The sequence below is a fragment of the Podarcis vaucheri genome (assembly GCF_965113315.1).
Source record: "Podarcis vaucheri genome assembly, chromosome: 10".
Taxonomy (NCBI): domain Eukaryota; kingdom Metazoa; phylum Chordata; class Lepidosauria; order Squamata; family Lacertidae; genus Podarcis; species Podarcis vaucheri.
Window position 1 is genome coordinate 29,494,225 of NC_138748.1, and position 16,109 is coordinate 29,510,333.

Here is a 16,109-nt window from a genome sequence, read left to right on the forward strand (position 1 = left end):
CACAGGATGCCTCATAATGTAATTATAATTTTTTTTATACAAGTAAGTGGAATTTACCCATAACAATGGTAAAATTACACAGGGTAGCTACAAATAACAGGTTACAATAAGCTTCTGGAGCGTAAGTGATGTTGGCAATGTGCATAGTCTTTTGCTTTATTCAAATCAGCTTCCATTATTTTTAAAGCATTAAAGGGAAACCAGGCAGAATGACACGATTAAGCCCTACATTCTTGTGAAAAATGAAAAAAATATTCTCAAAGGACTCAGCACTACGACCTCTCTCCTCTCCCCTGGTTCACCAAGATGGTAAACCTGGGCTTGGGCTGTATTGATTTTTAAAACACAGGTGGGAGCTCACTATCACTATTGTTAAATATTTATTTTTCACTCAGGTATCAATAAATAGCCTGGGTAGCTTAAAGGGGGGGGGGCTATAATGATTGTCTCTCCTTACAAAACAAAAACAAAAAAAACCCCTTCATGCAGTTGGCATTTCAGTGAGTAGGTTATAGCCTTCATTGTTAACTCTGCTAGCAAGGATTAATATAACCATTTCTAGTGCAATCCTGTGCATGCCTTCACAGAAGTAAACCCCATTTAGTTCAGCAGGATTTACTTCCATGCAACTGTGTATAGAGTTACAGCCTGAATTTTGCAATTCAGACCTTGAACAGCACTAAGTAATCAAAAGGAGTTACTCAGTTCTGATAAACGGTGACAATCAAAAGTAGTAAAATATTGAATTTTAAACTAGATTTACTAGCTATATTGTTGTTGCTGTGAAAGTTTTAATTATGGTAAATAGAATGGCTGCGGTCCACAAAGTGCTTGTCTCTGTGGAATATGGAATATTATGGAACACAAATTTAAAACAGGGTTGCAATGTTTAATACACTAATTGGTTGTAATCATAGATTTAGAACTTTTGTTCAACTATATATGGCCCCCTCTTTCTTCAAAAGCTCTCTTCCCTCTTAACTGAGCAACAGGCAATTAGCCAATTTAAATCAGCGAGATGAACAAAATATGAACTATTGCCAGTAGGTGGCAGGCCATTAATGCAATACAATTCTATTCTTAAACCTTTAATGGCATATAGACAAGATTCTGGTAAGGTTCAGTACAATAAAATCACACAGCGAAATCTGCATCTAAAAGTTAAGATAAGGTTGTATAACATTCACTTGTCCTCATTGCATGTTTCAGAAACCTGGCTATTATCTCCATCTTATATTAATGCAATACATTGTGCTTCATGTGTACAGGTTTAAATAAATGCCAGTAAATGTATTTGGTACCAGCTTAAAAATAGACCAGAATAAGTTCAGAAAATATTGCATCAAGGTTCAATGTTTCCGGTGCCTGATTTGTGTTTCTGCATAGCAAAATTCATACAGCACAATTCACTGTAGCATATTTTGTCTCTTGGCTTGAATTATATGGCCTTCTGAAAATTGCACCATAACTCACATACGATTATTTTAATTAGCTGAGTTTTCTCTCCATGACAGAAGGATACACATTTCATGTCCAGCAGCAAACATGTACATCTTCAGCATCACAAGTTGAAGACTATCTGACTTGTATAATTAGATATTTAGCTGTGCTCAATAGAACTCACTAGCAGTTAGGACAAATTTTCTGCCATGTATATTGATTCCAAGAAGGAGTTCATGTATGCATGTCTATCGGTCAATGAACTGCCGCATCAAGTGATGATCTGTTAAGAGCCACCACCCATCACAGACAGAGCTTTTGTCTTACCTGACCTCATCTCAAATACAATGCTTTTCAGTGGAAGCTTTCAGGTTATCAAGTAATGTATATATGTGTGTAAATCAGCTGTAAGTTACCCCCAGAATATAGAAGTGAATGTTGGTTTTGCACAGTAGATTTTAAAATTTAATTTTCCCCATGGACCACCTGAAAATTGCTAAGGGTCTTGGCAGACCATTTAATGTTGTTTTTTCCTGCCTGCTGTAGCTATTGTAATGCTCTGTGGTGGGTGATTTTTAATTGTATTTTCAATTGCTTCTTTTATTTATTAGATATTGTGTTTTATTGTATTACAATCTGAATTTCATAGAACTCAATACAATAAAATGCAATATAAGAAAAGAAGCAATAAAAATACAATTAAAAACCAATATGAATATTGAATGTGATGGATGTGCTGTCTCCTGGCTTCAACCATAAATCCACAGACAATGCCACAAAGGACCTGAATGAAACTCTTGTACTACAGGTGGGCCATAGATCACAGTGTGGGAACGTAAAGTACGGTAATAGTTACCTTTGCATGAAATGTTAAAGAACAGTGAGAAAAACAGACATCATTTATTAATTTACAACTTACATACCACAATATAAAAAGTAGTATCTAAGCAGTTTACAAAAAAAATAGAACAAAATTAAAAGCCCAACAAACGTATATATCATAGTACCATGCATATTTGACAAAAGCAATTTTCTGTTGTAAATTAATACAATGAAAGCCCAGCAAATATTTAAACAAAGCAACTGAGATTAAAGATCTGAAGATCTGTTTCTAACAGTGCAATGATTGTGTACATTTGGCACAGTTAAATGAACCTCATCCTGAACTGGATATTTCCACACATGGTCCTTAAGGCCTTACTTCTACCATCTCACTACTCGTCTAGGAAACCAGAAGGGCATCCTTAATATGTCTTGATGGTGGTAAGTCAACCAGCTAGTTGACCCCTGCAGGAGTTCAAAGGCACATTCCCCCCCCCCTCTTTTTTTTAGTCTTTGAGAATCTTGGTCCCAGGCTTTCAGCCATGGTGAGAACAAAAACAGTGGACAGTTACTCTGTTCTGTAACCAGAAACAAAGCAATGTCAGCTTGTGAATATCTCTGCAAGATAAATCTGCCCATAATAAATGCTAGATTATTTGTTTTTATTTATTTTGCAGTCACCTTGTCTGAAACCACCTTGTTCTCATTAAGGCAATACATTTCCGCTGACCTTGAAAACTTGCCACAGAAGCCAGATTACGTATTAATAATTGCAAACAGCCTCATCAAAACTCCGGCTTCATGGATTACAATCAAGCAGAATGTTATATTGTGTTTTTGCCAATCAACACATTGACTTGAGATATACATTAACATATCACTATTCTCAGATTACATTAAAATAAAAATGGTATTCCTAGTAGCGCAGATGTAGCTGCAGCGGGTGGGTGTGTGGCCTTCCATCTCCATAGAGAAATCAGTCGGTTGATTCCAGCCTCCTCCATAAACATTTCCAATGGACTTCCTTGACCTCCAGCCATGTAGGAAGTAGGCAGTCAAAAACAGCTTGATGGAATACTTTGGGGGAAACTGCAGCAGACTGCCCTACAGCACAAAATAATCCTGTAATCACAAATCAAAGTCCCATTGTATGATTAAATAATAAAACATACTGTGTATGTAAAAAACAAAGCAAAAGGAAATATGGGATCTACCATAACATGAGTGGTTAGATTATTTTTTTGCCATTGTGAAATCTACCCGCAAAGCTTTCTCTTATAGTGCATTATAGGAACATTTGGCTATTCAATTGGTTTGGCTCTGCCAAATATTTTTACTTATGAGTCTATTCCGCACCCCTTTAGAGATTTTTCCAGACTAAGCCTTTTGATAAATCTAGCCCAACCCATGAGGTGGAGCAGCCACCAAAAACATATTTAAGATGAACAAGTGGAAGCCTTGCAAAAAAATAAAAAAGGACTATTACCCAGAGTTGGATGTAGGGTGGTGCAGGTGCTCCCCCCCCACTACCACAGGACACTAAACCAAGGGGGTGCAAAATAAGGTGGCTGGCATCCAACTGTCTCAGGAGACTATGGAAGAGTGTGCCATTGGGGGTAAAGTCAAACTGCTGGAGAGTTACAGTGCCTGCTGTGGCTGCAGAGACCAATATGGGAGAGACGTCTTTTGTTGAAGGTGGGGCAAATGATTGTGCTGATGCAGGTGTACCATGGCAAAATAGTAGTAGTAGTAGTAGTAGTAGTAGTAATGCCTATATTTATACAGGTACCTGCTCAATCTGTGTCCAGATTTTTATTTCTTGAAATATGGCCACCCTAAGTTAAGATGGATCTAACTATGCCTACTGCTTTCTTCAGGGAAAGTTTGTTTCTGAGCCAAGTTCATGGTAGTGTTTTTTACTTTCCAAGCACCAAATGGTCTAGGACAGGATCTCCCTTTCCCAGATATACATCCCTCTTTATTGGGCCAACTGTTGCTTCCCTACACATCCCTCAGAGTAAGATGAGCCTTTTGTCCCATTTAGTTGCTCTCTTTTCAGACAGGGTTTGAATGTTAAATGTACACTATACAGTGGTACCTCAGGTTAAGAACTTAATTTGTTCCGGAGGTCCGTTCTTAACCTGAAACTGTTCTTAACCTGAAGCACCACTTTAGCTAATGGGGCCTCCTGCTGCCTCCACACCGCCGGAGCACGATTTCTGTTCTCATCCTGAAGCAAAGTTCTTAACCCGAGGTACTATTTCTGGATTCGCGGAGTCTGTAACCTGAAGCGTCTGTAACCCGAGATACCAGTGTAATGGGATTCAAATGTGGAAGTTTTACTAGCTATCCTGCTGGTCAAAATAAAACACAGATTGTTATTGTTACTGTTATTGCTATTCAGTAGTTTTCTTTTTAAAAAAATGAATCTAGATGTTGTTAACTACAACTCCCAGTCCAGATTATGAACCACAAAGTGTGTGGGGTTTATGACTGCTGTTCTAATTTACTTAAATTGAAAAGCATATTATCAATTTCCAAATTAAATAAATAAACTCTGGCTGCTCTTAATATGTGTAGGTAACTTGGAGAAAAGCTGTTGCCTTAGCAGCAAGAGTTTGTTGTTATTTTTATTTTCCCCTGTCAAAACACTTCACAATAGTCATGCCTGAGGTGCTGTGTGAAACAGCTCGGCTCACTGTTGCTTTTCTTAACCGCTAAGGTGTTGGCTCAATATAAAAGAAACGTACCGACTGTGATGTGCAAGAAGGTCTTTCCAAATTTGATGCTTCTGGGTGGTTAATGTCAAGCAGGCATTCTTAAAGACACGATCCACTAGCCCACCCATGATTATAAATCTGAACATAAGGGAAGTGTTTTATCAAGGTCAGCTCCAGTGAAAGCTATTCCCTAGCCCACTATCATTAATCTCCGACAAAATTGCTTTGTGTGCATCATTCCACATATGGAAGTCTGCTTATCGGGGGCCAGCAGTCGCTTCCCTGCCCACACATTACTCTCACCTGTGCCTACAACTTCTATTAATGAATGCGCCCAGTTCAAGTCACATTGAATTCAGCGCAACTGCTTTCCTGCTTTTCACAAAGCAGCAGTCTCTTCTTATCCATTTCAGGGCCAGGGCCAAGAGAACAGAGGAGGACTGCCTGCACCTAGGATCAAATCTGCACCTTATTTCTACTGGTAAAGGTACAGATCGGTAGGGCAGTGTCTCCAAAGGAGGAGATGAGATGCTGAGACCCAGGGAACAGCCATTAGAGTTGTAGAAGGCAGAGGTTGCTGTGGAGGGAGGAGACAGTTCCATTATCATCAACAGGGGCACTGCAATACTCTCCTTCCCCATTCAAATAACATGGATAGACTTGAAAATAGTACCCCTGGGTTGAAAATGCTGCTGCTCAATGCCAAGCTGGTGAATGGCAAAACAGCACCTATCCAAGATGAGCATAAGGACCCGGCTTGTATTACAAAGACTAGACTGGATGAAGGTGTGGGTGCAGGTGGCTGGCTAGCTTTAGGTTTCTCTGTACAGCAGCAGGCTAGATTTGGGGATGAGGCAGGAGAGTTTCATTGGCCTATCATTGTGTCTTTCTGCCCAGGTGTCGTCTCTTGTGGTCTGTTGGGTTTGAGTGTGTGTATGGGACTGTGGTAGGGACTGATTATCTAGTTGCATTTCAATCTGGTTTCAGGCCTGGTTATGGGACAGAGATGGCTTTGGTCACCTTGATTTATGCTATGATCTGGACAGGGGAAGTGTGTCTTCTTCTGGATCTTTTGGCAGCTTTCAATATCACCTCTGGTTTTTTTATTACTACAACTGCCCTCTGCCATTTGCCTTCCTAAGCTTCCCGCTAGTAAGCTCTGTTGAAATCTGTGAGATTTGCCTCCAAGTGAATATTTTTATTTTCATGCTTCCAGGAAAAAATGGGTTTAAGTCAGAAGGCCTTGACACAATGGAAGGCTGAATTTGCAGCCAAGTCTGAATCCATTAGGATCACCAGTCGTGTTTGGATTACTGCAGGGAGACACTCAAAAGGAAAACATTTAGCATATGGGAGATATTTGTATCATCAAGGCCTTTCACTAATGGCAATGCTGCAGATAAAGAAAGCTGATGTTTAACAGTAATCAAAACACAAATATGTATCTATGCAACATTCTGTTTATTCATTAATCCTCCTGAAGACCAAGAGGCCAAGCAGGCAAGCCATGGTTATGAAATTGTGCTCAGGCCCTGTTACTCAAATATCTAATGAGCATTTCCCCCAAAACTGCTAAATGGATAAAGTTCTTGAGGAGCTGAGTTTGAGGCTGCATGTTCAAGGTCTTGATGTTAATCTGTTTCTGCTTGTGGGTTTCCTACAGACATCTGGCTGGTCACTGGGAGAACAGGATGATGGACTAAATGGGCCATTGTCTAGTTCTGCAGGCTCTTCTTAACTACTGTGTCTGTCTGTCTGTCTGTCTGTTTGCCTGTCTGTCTGTCTGTCTGTCTGTCTGTCTGTTTTCTCTCTGTTTGGATTCTTCTCAAGATATCATTCCCAAACTTGATACAAAAGTTTCCGAGGTGCTCTTTGTCGACATTTGGAAGCTGGTCGCTATTTTGAATCAGGTTGGCAGATCGAAATGTCACTTTGGCATGACCTTGCCCCTGGTTTGGCCACCTCTCAAGATACCTGCACCAAACTTGGCATGAGGCTTCCCAAGATGGGGGTGGGGATGTTCTTCATCACTGTTTGGATGCTGGGCACTATTTAGAATCGAGATGGTGGACCAAAATGTGACTTTGGCATGACTTTGCCCATTTGGGGGGAGGCATATGTTAGGCTGCCTCTTGAGATATCATTGCCAAACTTGGCATGAGGGTTCCCAAAGAGGGTGCAGCAGTTTTCAGTGATATTTGGATGCCAGGCACTATTTTAAATCAAGATGCTGGACCAAAACATGAGTTTGGATTGAATTACTTCACTTGATTTTGGCTTGATGGGTCCAAAGTCACAAATTGAACTATCCAATTAAAAATCACATATTTTTGTTTCAGGTAGGTAGCCGTGTTGGTCTGATGCAGTCGGAATAAATAAATAAAATTAAGAAATTGTCCAGTAGCACCTTAGAGACACTACATTGCCTGCCCCTAAGCTGAGGAAATTCTTCCCATGGAATTGCACCATACAGAATGCCATCGAGTGGTGACCAAAAAAGAGGCATACCCCACTTTTGCCCTTGCACTATGGAATGCCCTGCCCTCTGTCATACATGAAGCAGCCACCATCAATTGCTTCACACATCTTGTAAAGGCTTGTTTTGGCTCACATTTTCCCTGACGGCATTTTGTGTATTTGAATCCCCTGTATTCTTGCTTTTCTATATATATGCTTTTATGCTGCTGCTTTATTGGTTTTGTGCTGTATTTTTCTTTTAATGGCATTGTCTTTCTCTTGCACGCTATTTAGAAAATTGTCTGTCGATATATCACGCAAGCAGCACATAGATCAAATACAGCTGTAATGTCTGTGATCACGTAGCCGGGGTTGGGAAATCAAGAGCATGCCACTGAAGGAAATAAAAAAAAGGTTGTATTGAACCAAGATATGACACAACTATGCTTGATGATGAAATATTATATCCTGAGCATTAATGCCAGCAGCTAAATTCAAATTAATAATTGACACATTGCTATAACTTTATTTCAGGGGTTATCATCACTCTAGAAAGCAATTGTCTCTGACACTGAAAAACCTTCAGGATTGGAAAGTGGACTGTTCTGTGATTGGCATCATTTATAAGTAATAATGCTGAATAATTCATTTTCAAGATACATGTGGATAATATATGGCTGCGGCTAATGGTGCCAAGTAGAGTTCCATTTGCAAAGCCAGGGTCAAAGACTTTTTCGCATCCTGTATGTTGTTTGATAGACACATCTAGGAGAGCACAAGTCTTCAGTGGTGGTATTAAGAGCTAAATAGCCTATTTCATACACAAGCGCACGCAGGGACTTTTAGAGGCATAGGATTTTGTTGCAAGTAAACGGAGGAGAGGGACATGAAGTTTGAAATGTGATGTGATCTCAGAACCACTGGCAGTCATCTTTGAGAATTCCAGGAGAACAGGCGAAGTCCCGGCAGACTGGAGGAGGGCAAATGTTGTCCCCATTTTCAAAAAGGGGAAAAGAGAGGACCCAAATAATTACCGCCCAGTCAGTCTGACATCAATACCAGGGAAGATTCTGGAGCAGATCATTAAGCAAACAGTCTGTGAGCACCTAGAAAGGAATGCTGTGATCACCAATAGTCAGCATGGATTTCTGAAAAATAAGTCATGTCAGACTAACCTGATCTCGTTTTTTGACAGAATTGCAAGCCTGGTAGATGAAGGGAACGCAGTGGATGTAGCCTACCTTGATTTCAGTAAGGCATTTGACAAGGTGCCCCATGATATTCTTGTAAAGAAGCTGGTGAAATGCGGACTTGACTATGCTACCACTCAGTGGATTTGTAACTGGCTGACTGACCGAACCCAAAGGGTGCTCATCAATGGTTCCACTTTATCCTGGAGAAGAGTGACTAGTGGAGTGCCACAGGGTTCTGTCTTGGGCCCGGTCTTATTCAACATCTTTATCAACGACTTGGATGATGGACTCAAGGGCATCCTGATCAAATTTGCAGATGACACCAAACTGGGAGGGGTGGCTAACACCCCAGAGGACAGGATCACACTTCAAAACGACCTTGACAGATTAGAGAACTGGGCCAAAACAAACAAGATGAACTTTAACAGGGAGAAATGTAAAGTATTGCACTTGGGCAAAAAAAATGAGAGGCACAAATGCAAGATGGGTGACACCTGGCTTGAGAGCAGTACATGTGAAAAGGATCTAGGAGTCTTGGTTGACCACAAACTTGACATGAGCCAACAATGTGACGTGGCAGCTAAAAAAGCCAATGCAATTCTGGGCTGCATCAATAGGAGTATAGCATCTAGATCAAGGGAAGTAATAGTGCTACTGTATTCTGCTCTGGTCAGACCTCACCTGGAGCGCTGTGTCCAGTTCTGGGCACCACAGTTCAAGAAGGACACTGACAAACTGGAATGTGTCCAGAGGAGGGCAACCAAAATGGTCAAAGGCCTGGAAACGATGCCTTATGAGGAACGGCTAAGGGAGCTGGGCATGTTTAGCCTGGAGAAGAGGAGGTTAAGGGGTGACATGATAGCCATGTTCAAATATATAAAAGGATGTCATATAGAGGAGGGAGAAAGGTTGTTTTCTGCTGCTCCAGAGAAGTGGACACAGAGCAATGGATCCAAACTACAAGAAAGAAGATTCCACCTAAACATTAGGAAGAACTTCCTGACAGTAAGAGCTGTTCGACAGTGGAATTTGCTGCCAAGGAGTGTGGTGGAGTCTCCTCCTTTGGAGGTCTTTAAGCAGAGGCTTGACAACCATATGTCAGGAGTGCTCTGAGGGTGTTTCCTGCTTGGCAGGGGGTTGGACTCGATGGCCCTTGTGGTCTATTCCAACTCTATGATTCTATGATTCTATGAAATACTGTGTTAAACTATTTCATTAAACTGGAACAACTCATGCATGCTATAGCTTTGCTTGACGTTTTCTGCACTGAAAATAAAATTCCAGGTAGTTTATTTTCTTCTGAGACTTTACTGTTCTAGGGCACAAGGTTACCTGATCCTGCCTCAGCCAATAGCTTTGGCTACAGTCATTATCAGCTCATGACAATCTGAGAGATGGAAAACACAAAGAATCTGGAACGCTCCCATTTTAAACTTTATGTGTTGCACTGATTAATGAGGTGTAGAGTCACCCAGAGTAAATGATTAGGCAATGGCACAGGCAGAGAATTCCTACGCTGCTTTACATGCCTTGGACCAGACTTTTAAAACAAGAGGCCAAAGGCCAAGTATTAACTGGAGTGTTAAAGAAACATGGGCCCTTGGAGCCAGCGCTTTGTTTTATTTTCCTGCACTCTGGTGACATGGTAGCAATACTGTATCATAGACACCGTATTTTTTGCTCCATAACACTCACTTTTTTCCTCCTAGAAAGTAAGGGGAAATGTCTATGCGTGTTATGGAGTGAATGCCTACGGATGGCGGGGGGATCTGCTGCAGTCGTGAGCAGAGGATCCATGGTTCCCCTTCCTTCCCTCCTCCGTGGCTTGCTTTGCTCGCTTTGAAACAGCAAAGCGGGAGAAGAGCCACTGAGTGGGGAGAAGAGAGGGACAGAGAGCCTGGTTACAAAGCACGGATCCACATAGATCCTCAGGATTTTTGCATTGGGTCACCCCAAATTCACCATCAGATCACATAGCATGTCCATGGCTACAGCTTGCACCAAAAAAATCACGCACCCACTGTTGCCTGGGGCCGCAGTGGTGCAAAAACGTGGTTACAAAGCATGGATCCACATGGATCCTCAGGATTTTTGCATTGGGCTACCCCAAACTCACCGTCAGATCACATGTCTGTGGCCACAGCATGAACCACAAAAATCATACATCCACTGTTTCGTTTAGAATATTTTTTCTTCTTCTTTTCCTCCTCCAAAATCTATGTGCGTGTTATGGTCGGGTGCGTGTTATAGAGCGAAAAATATGGTACTTGTTATGGCTTTCTTATCAGATTTCTGTGAACAGGGCTGTCACTGTGAGGTGCCTTCAGCCTTCCTGACCAGAGTTCTGGACTTGACAAAGCATGATTCTTGCAGATTACCACGTTCACGAGTATCCCTCCCTATTTTACAAAGTAAGCAGAGTAAATAAGCACACAGGATTGGATTTGATGCACATTCGCTTCTTCGGATGAAAGGGATCTTTCCATCAGAAGACTCCATCTGTCAGAGGAAGGTAAAGTTTGGATCCAGCAAGCCGTACACTTGAAGATATTTGCACATGTGCCTTCAGTTTGACACTGCAGCTAACAATTTGCATTGTGCTGCTTGGACTAGCAAGGTGTCAGATGCGCAAGACTGTCATATGCCTCTCTCACAAACAAACTCCTCTGCATGGACATCCCCTTAGCAGTTCATTTCTAAAAGAGAAGTCTTTTGTACAAAGCTGGTTTCATGCCCCCTGACCCGGGAGGACTTTTTACTTTTTATATTTTTCGTAAGATTTTGTTAAAGCTTTTTCATAAAACAATAAAACAATCTGCCCGGACACTGAGGTCCAGTCCTGAGGGCCTTGTGGCGGTTCCCTTGCTGTGAGAAGCCAAGTTATAGGGAACCAATCAGAGGGCCTTCTCAGTAGTGGCACCTGCCCTGTGGAACTCCCTCCCACCAGATGTCAAAGAGAAAAACAACTACCAGACTTTTAGAAGACATCTGAAGGCAGCCCTGCTTAGGGAAGCTTTTAATGTTTAATAGGTTATAGTATTTTAATATTCTGTTGGAAGCCGCCCAAAGTGGTATAAATAAATTATTATTATTATTATTATTATTATTATTATTATTATTATTATTACTATTATTATTATTTAAAAGAAACCAATCCAAATGGAAACATAAACAGAGAAAATTCAGATGCAGAGCTCTATTGACCTCAATGGCATCTGCTTTTATTTGGAGATTTCTCTGCATTGGGCAGCCTTTCTAATGACAGAGATATGTCATTTGGGCTGACTAAGAACATTTCATTATTTAGGGTCGCCATCTTTCAAAAAGTGAAAATCCGGACACAAAAGTTGTTGAGTTTTTTTGTGGGTTTTTTAGTTACTTTAAGGAAAATTGCCCAAAATGACATTGCTGACATGGATACTGCAGTATTCCAGCTATGTCCGGGAAATTCCGGGTGTATGGCAACCCTACATTATTTATAACTCAGCCTATCTTATGACAGTTGACATTCTAGCAAATATTGTTTTGTAAAATAAGTACACCTCTGTGGTACAGATATTCCAAGGGAATATTGGCATCTTTTATTAACTTTTCCCCAGCTATGTTTACTGTGTCAGAAAGATTATTTATTGCCATCATTTAAGCAAGTCAGTTAATTAGCCATGAATCTGCGTTTCTGAATGTCACTAAAATTCTGTCCTGTCCATATGCTTGGACCATCAAGTTGATCAAGAGCCTGAATTGTCCTAAACAAGAAGGAACTTTTCACTGAAAGATAAGTCTGGTTTTGAAATAGACAACTCAAGATAATTGTGCAGTCCATATGGCAGAGAAGATGTGCCTTGTCATTTCCTTACAAGTTGCTTAGGCTGCATGTCATTATATTCCGCGTGTGGCTAGAGATTATGGCTGAGTCCCTCACTTGACACTTCCCTTAGAATTGCAAAGGACGTGGGTGAAATGACTTGCAAGGGCAGGAAAATTACTGATAGTGAATCATTGTTGGGCTCTGTGTATGACTCCCAGCCCAAACATTTGACAAACATTAGGCAAAGACCTGCTATTGCTATTAAAATAGGAATCTACTCTTAAAATTCATGGTGTAATCATATAGCACAGAAAATAAGCTCTCTGCTATATTTCAGATAAAATGGTTTTTTTAGCAGGTGGGGGTAGAATTGCATTTCATGTGACACAGTGACTTTAAAGTCCATATCCTACAAGCCATGTAAATAACAATACAGTTTGTTGTAGAATTGGATACAACTTTTATTGATGAATCCCTAAAGCTTTACAAAGCATGAGAGCAAGACGTAAACATGCATACTTTTTCCCCTCTCCAAATTTATGCCAGGATGCTAATAATATAGTTTAGTCTGCAAATACTAAACTTACTTACTGAGGAGTAATGCTGTAATCCTACATTCTCTTACCTGGGAATAAGCACCGTTATCTGGGAGTAAGCCAAATTGGGTACTTCTGGATAGACTTGTACTGCATAGGATTGCCTTGCCAGGCCCATGGAGTAAATCTGCAAATGAATGTTCAATTGTGTTTATCATTCTAAGCTTACCTAAAATCCTTTTGTCCTTAGCTCATAAGAGCTGCCACCAGTTCTAAATGGCAAGTTTGCAGTACACAACTACTCAGAAGTAAACCCATCAAGTTCAATCGCACATACCCCCAGGTAAGGATGTGGGAGAAATTTAATTCAAGGTGAACTTACTGAATTTGCACTTTTGAAATACTATGTGAACCTGAAACACAGCCCTCTTTCAAAATTCGTACTTCTCCAAATGTTGATGTTTGGCCCTCCAGACATGTAATGTGTACAAAAATGCATATGCTAGGGTAAAGTGAGCGTATAACTGCATGTATTAGTGAAAATAACATTTTGAAATGCAGTATATTAAAGGAAATTGCTTTACAAGTAATGTGTTATTAGGAGAAATTTGCAGTAAGTGCTAATGAATTTTCACTTTTTTGGAGAATCAAACTTAAGCTTGGGAAAATGAGAAAACAAGAGAAACTGAAATTGACAGATTGGCCTATCCATATTCCCAGGTACGTGTGTGTATAGGATTTCAGCCTTGAAGGTTTCTCAGAAAACAAAGACCCTTGCCCATACCTTCATTCTAGTTTACTGCTTAGCTCAGTTCACAGCCAATACCTTATGACTGGCTACTAACATTAAAAATAAAGCAAAGCGAATATTTTAAGAGCACAGCAGGAGTTCTAGCTTTGAATCATAATTTCGTGCAGTCCAGGCAAGCCTCTCTATGGGAACTTAGGGGTTTCAAATATTTATCTGTTGCTTTTTCACTAAGTCTTCAAAGCAACCAACAATTAAAAAATAACCAAAATAGAACTGTAAGATTAAAATATGAAAACACTAAAAAAACATAAAGGTAGTTTATCCATTTAAAACAGATAAGATAAGAAAAGAAAACAGAGCAGCAGTCAATAAAATCAACTGAGCAGTAAGAATATAAATCAAGGCAACCTGGTGTAGGTATAAAAAGAAATGAATTTTTTTTAGTCTGAAATGTTAAAAAGACATTTTAATGCATAACAGTGACCTAGGCAGAGGAATTAGAAGCAGGGGAATGACAGCATAGGAAATGGAAGCTCAGTTTTACATTTCCTGTATCTCCAGCTATATAACTGGATAAAGTAGGAGTAAATTCTTCTACTGTAAAATTCTTGAAAACTTTTCAATAAACAATAAATATCATATAACTATAGAATTGGAAAGGATCAACTAGTCCAGCTCTTCTGTACTGGGGGCCGAACCTGCAACCTTGGGGTTATCAGCACCACACTGAGCTATTCTTCAAAACCTTAACCAGGTACCTAAATGACAATATTGTGGGTGCTTTATGAATCTGGGTGGGGTGCCACTGCTGAAAAGACTAGATTGTCCGGTGGATGTCTTCTGAAGTTGATCTTAAAGACCTGGTAAGTTCACATGGCAGAAAGTGTTGCTTTAAATAACCACGTCCCAAACCATTTGCCCTGACATGTAAATATAGCTGCAGATAAGCCTCACAGTACCCAACTTCCAGTCATTTCCTGAGCATCTATTATTATATAACCATATTTGTGGCTAGTATTAATGTGCTCTCATGGTTGGCATATCTATTGTACTTCATTATCACTTATTCTTTGCAAACTCATGGATCATTTGGCAAGTCTTTTCTTAAAAGGCTGTTTTCCCTCCTTGCCCAGCTATTTTTATTCTGACTGCTTTGATGTTTTTTCTATGTGCTCTTCTCACATCTTCAAACACTGCCAATTCATTAAGGAATTTCTCTGCTGGTTGTGACACTACTTTGATTTACCATTCGTGCATCAACAAATTAAAATGGAGCACGCCTCCTTTGGTTTCTAATAGACGCACCAAGTGTATGCAAATTTAACGCCACCTTTCTTTCTTTTTTTAAAAAAAGGAATCATCTAAGGCTCCTCTGGCTGGGGGATTCTAGTGCCCACCCCCTTCAGTTCAGAATTAGAAAACTAGAATTAAAGTATATAAGGAAGGCAATACAAAAAGAGCAGGGACATACTGCAGCTAGTACAGTGGTACCTCGGGTTACAGACGCTCCAGGTTACGGACACTTCAGGTTACAGTCTCCGCTAACCCAGAAATATTACCTCGGGTTAAGAACTTTGCTTCAGGATGAGAACAGAAATTGTGCTCCGGCGGCGCGGCAGCAGCAGGAGGCCCCATTAGTTAAAGTGGTGCTTCAGGTTAAGAACAGTTTCAGGTTAATAACAGACCTCCAGAACGAATTAAGTTCTTAACCTGAGGTACAACTGTACCTTTTCCCAACATTATAGAATAGCAGTAGAGTCATCAGGGGAGGAGTTTGGGGCAGAAGTCAAGGGTTTAGTTTCACCAAATAGGAGGGAAGAGTAGATACGGTGACTTGAGTGCAATAAAATAATATTAAATCAAGTACTCCAGATTGATTATATTCTCAGTGTGGGGTGTGTGTGAATTTCTTCATTGTTTCTTTACAATAGCGCAAACACTATTCAGAATCATGAGCTGAAGAATGTCAGAAGCTGCCATATTAAAGTATTGTTACAAAAGTTGGATGCCACTTCCACTCTCGGCCAAGTGATAGCAAGATCTCAGGTGGTTCCAGGCACTCACCGGGGGTCTGTGTTCCTTTGGAGAATTGAGACATGCCGGAGACCGTCATAGCTTTATGAAATATGGTTTATTCGCCCCTTTATACCTTCAGTCTGCATGGAGGGAGTCCAGATCTTACATTATTTCAAGAGGGGCTTATTACCCCAAGCAGTGCAGCCATCGAGACCAAGGTATCTTTCCCAGCCAGCCTGCCCAAGATGGATCCCAGTCTTGTCTCTTCCTTCTTCTTCATCTTCCTCAAAAATACCCTTTTCCTGTCACTTCAAAGACACACCCTATCACTTTGGCAACATCTGTCTCCCCAGGCCAAAGGATTCC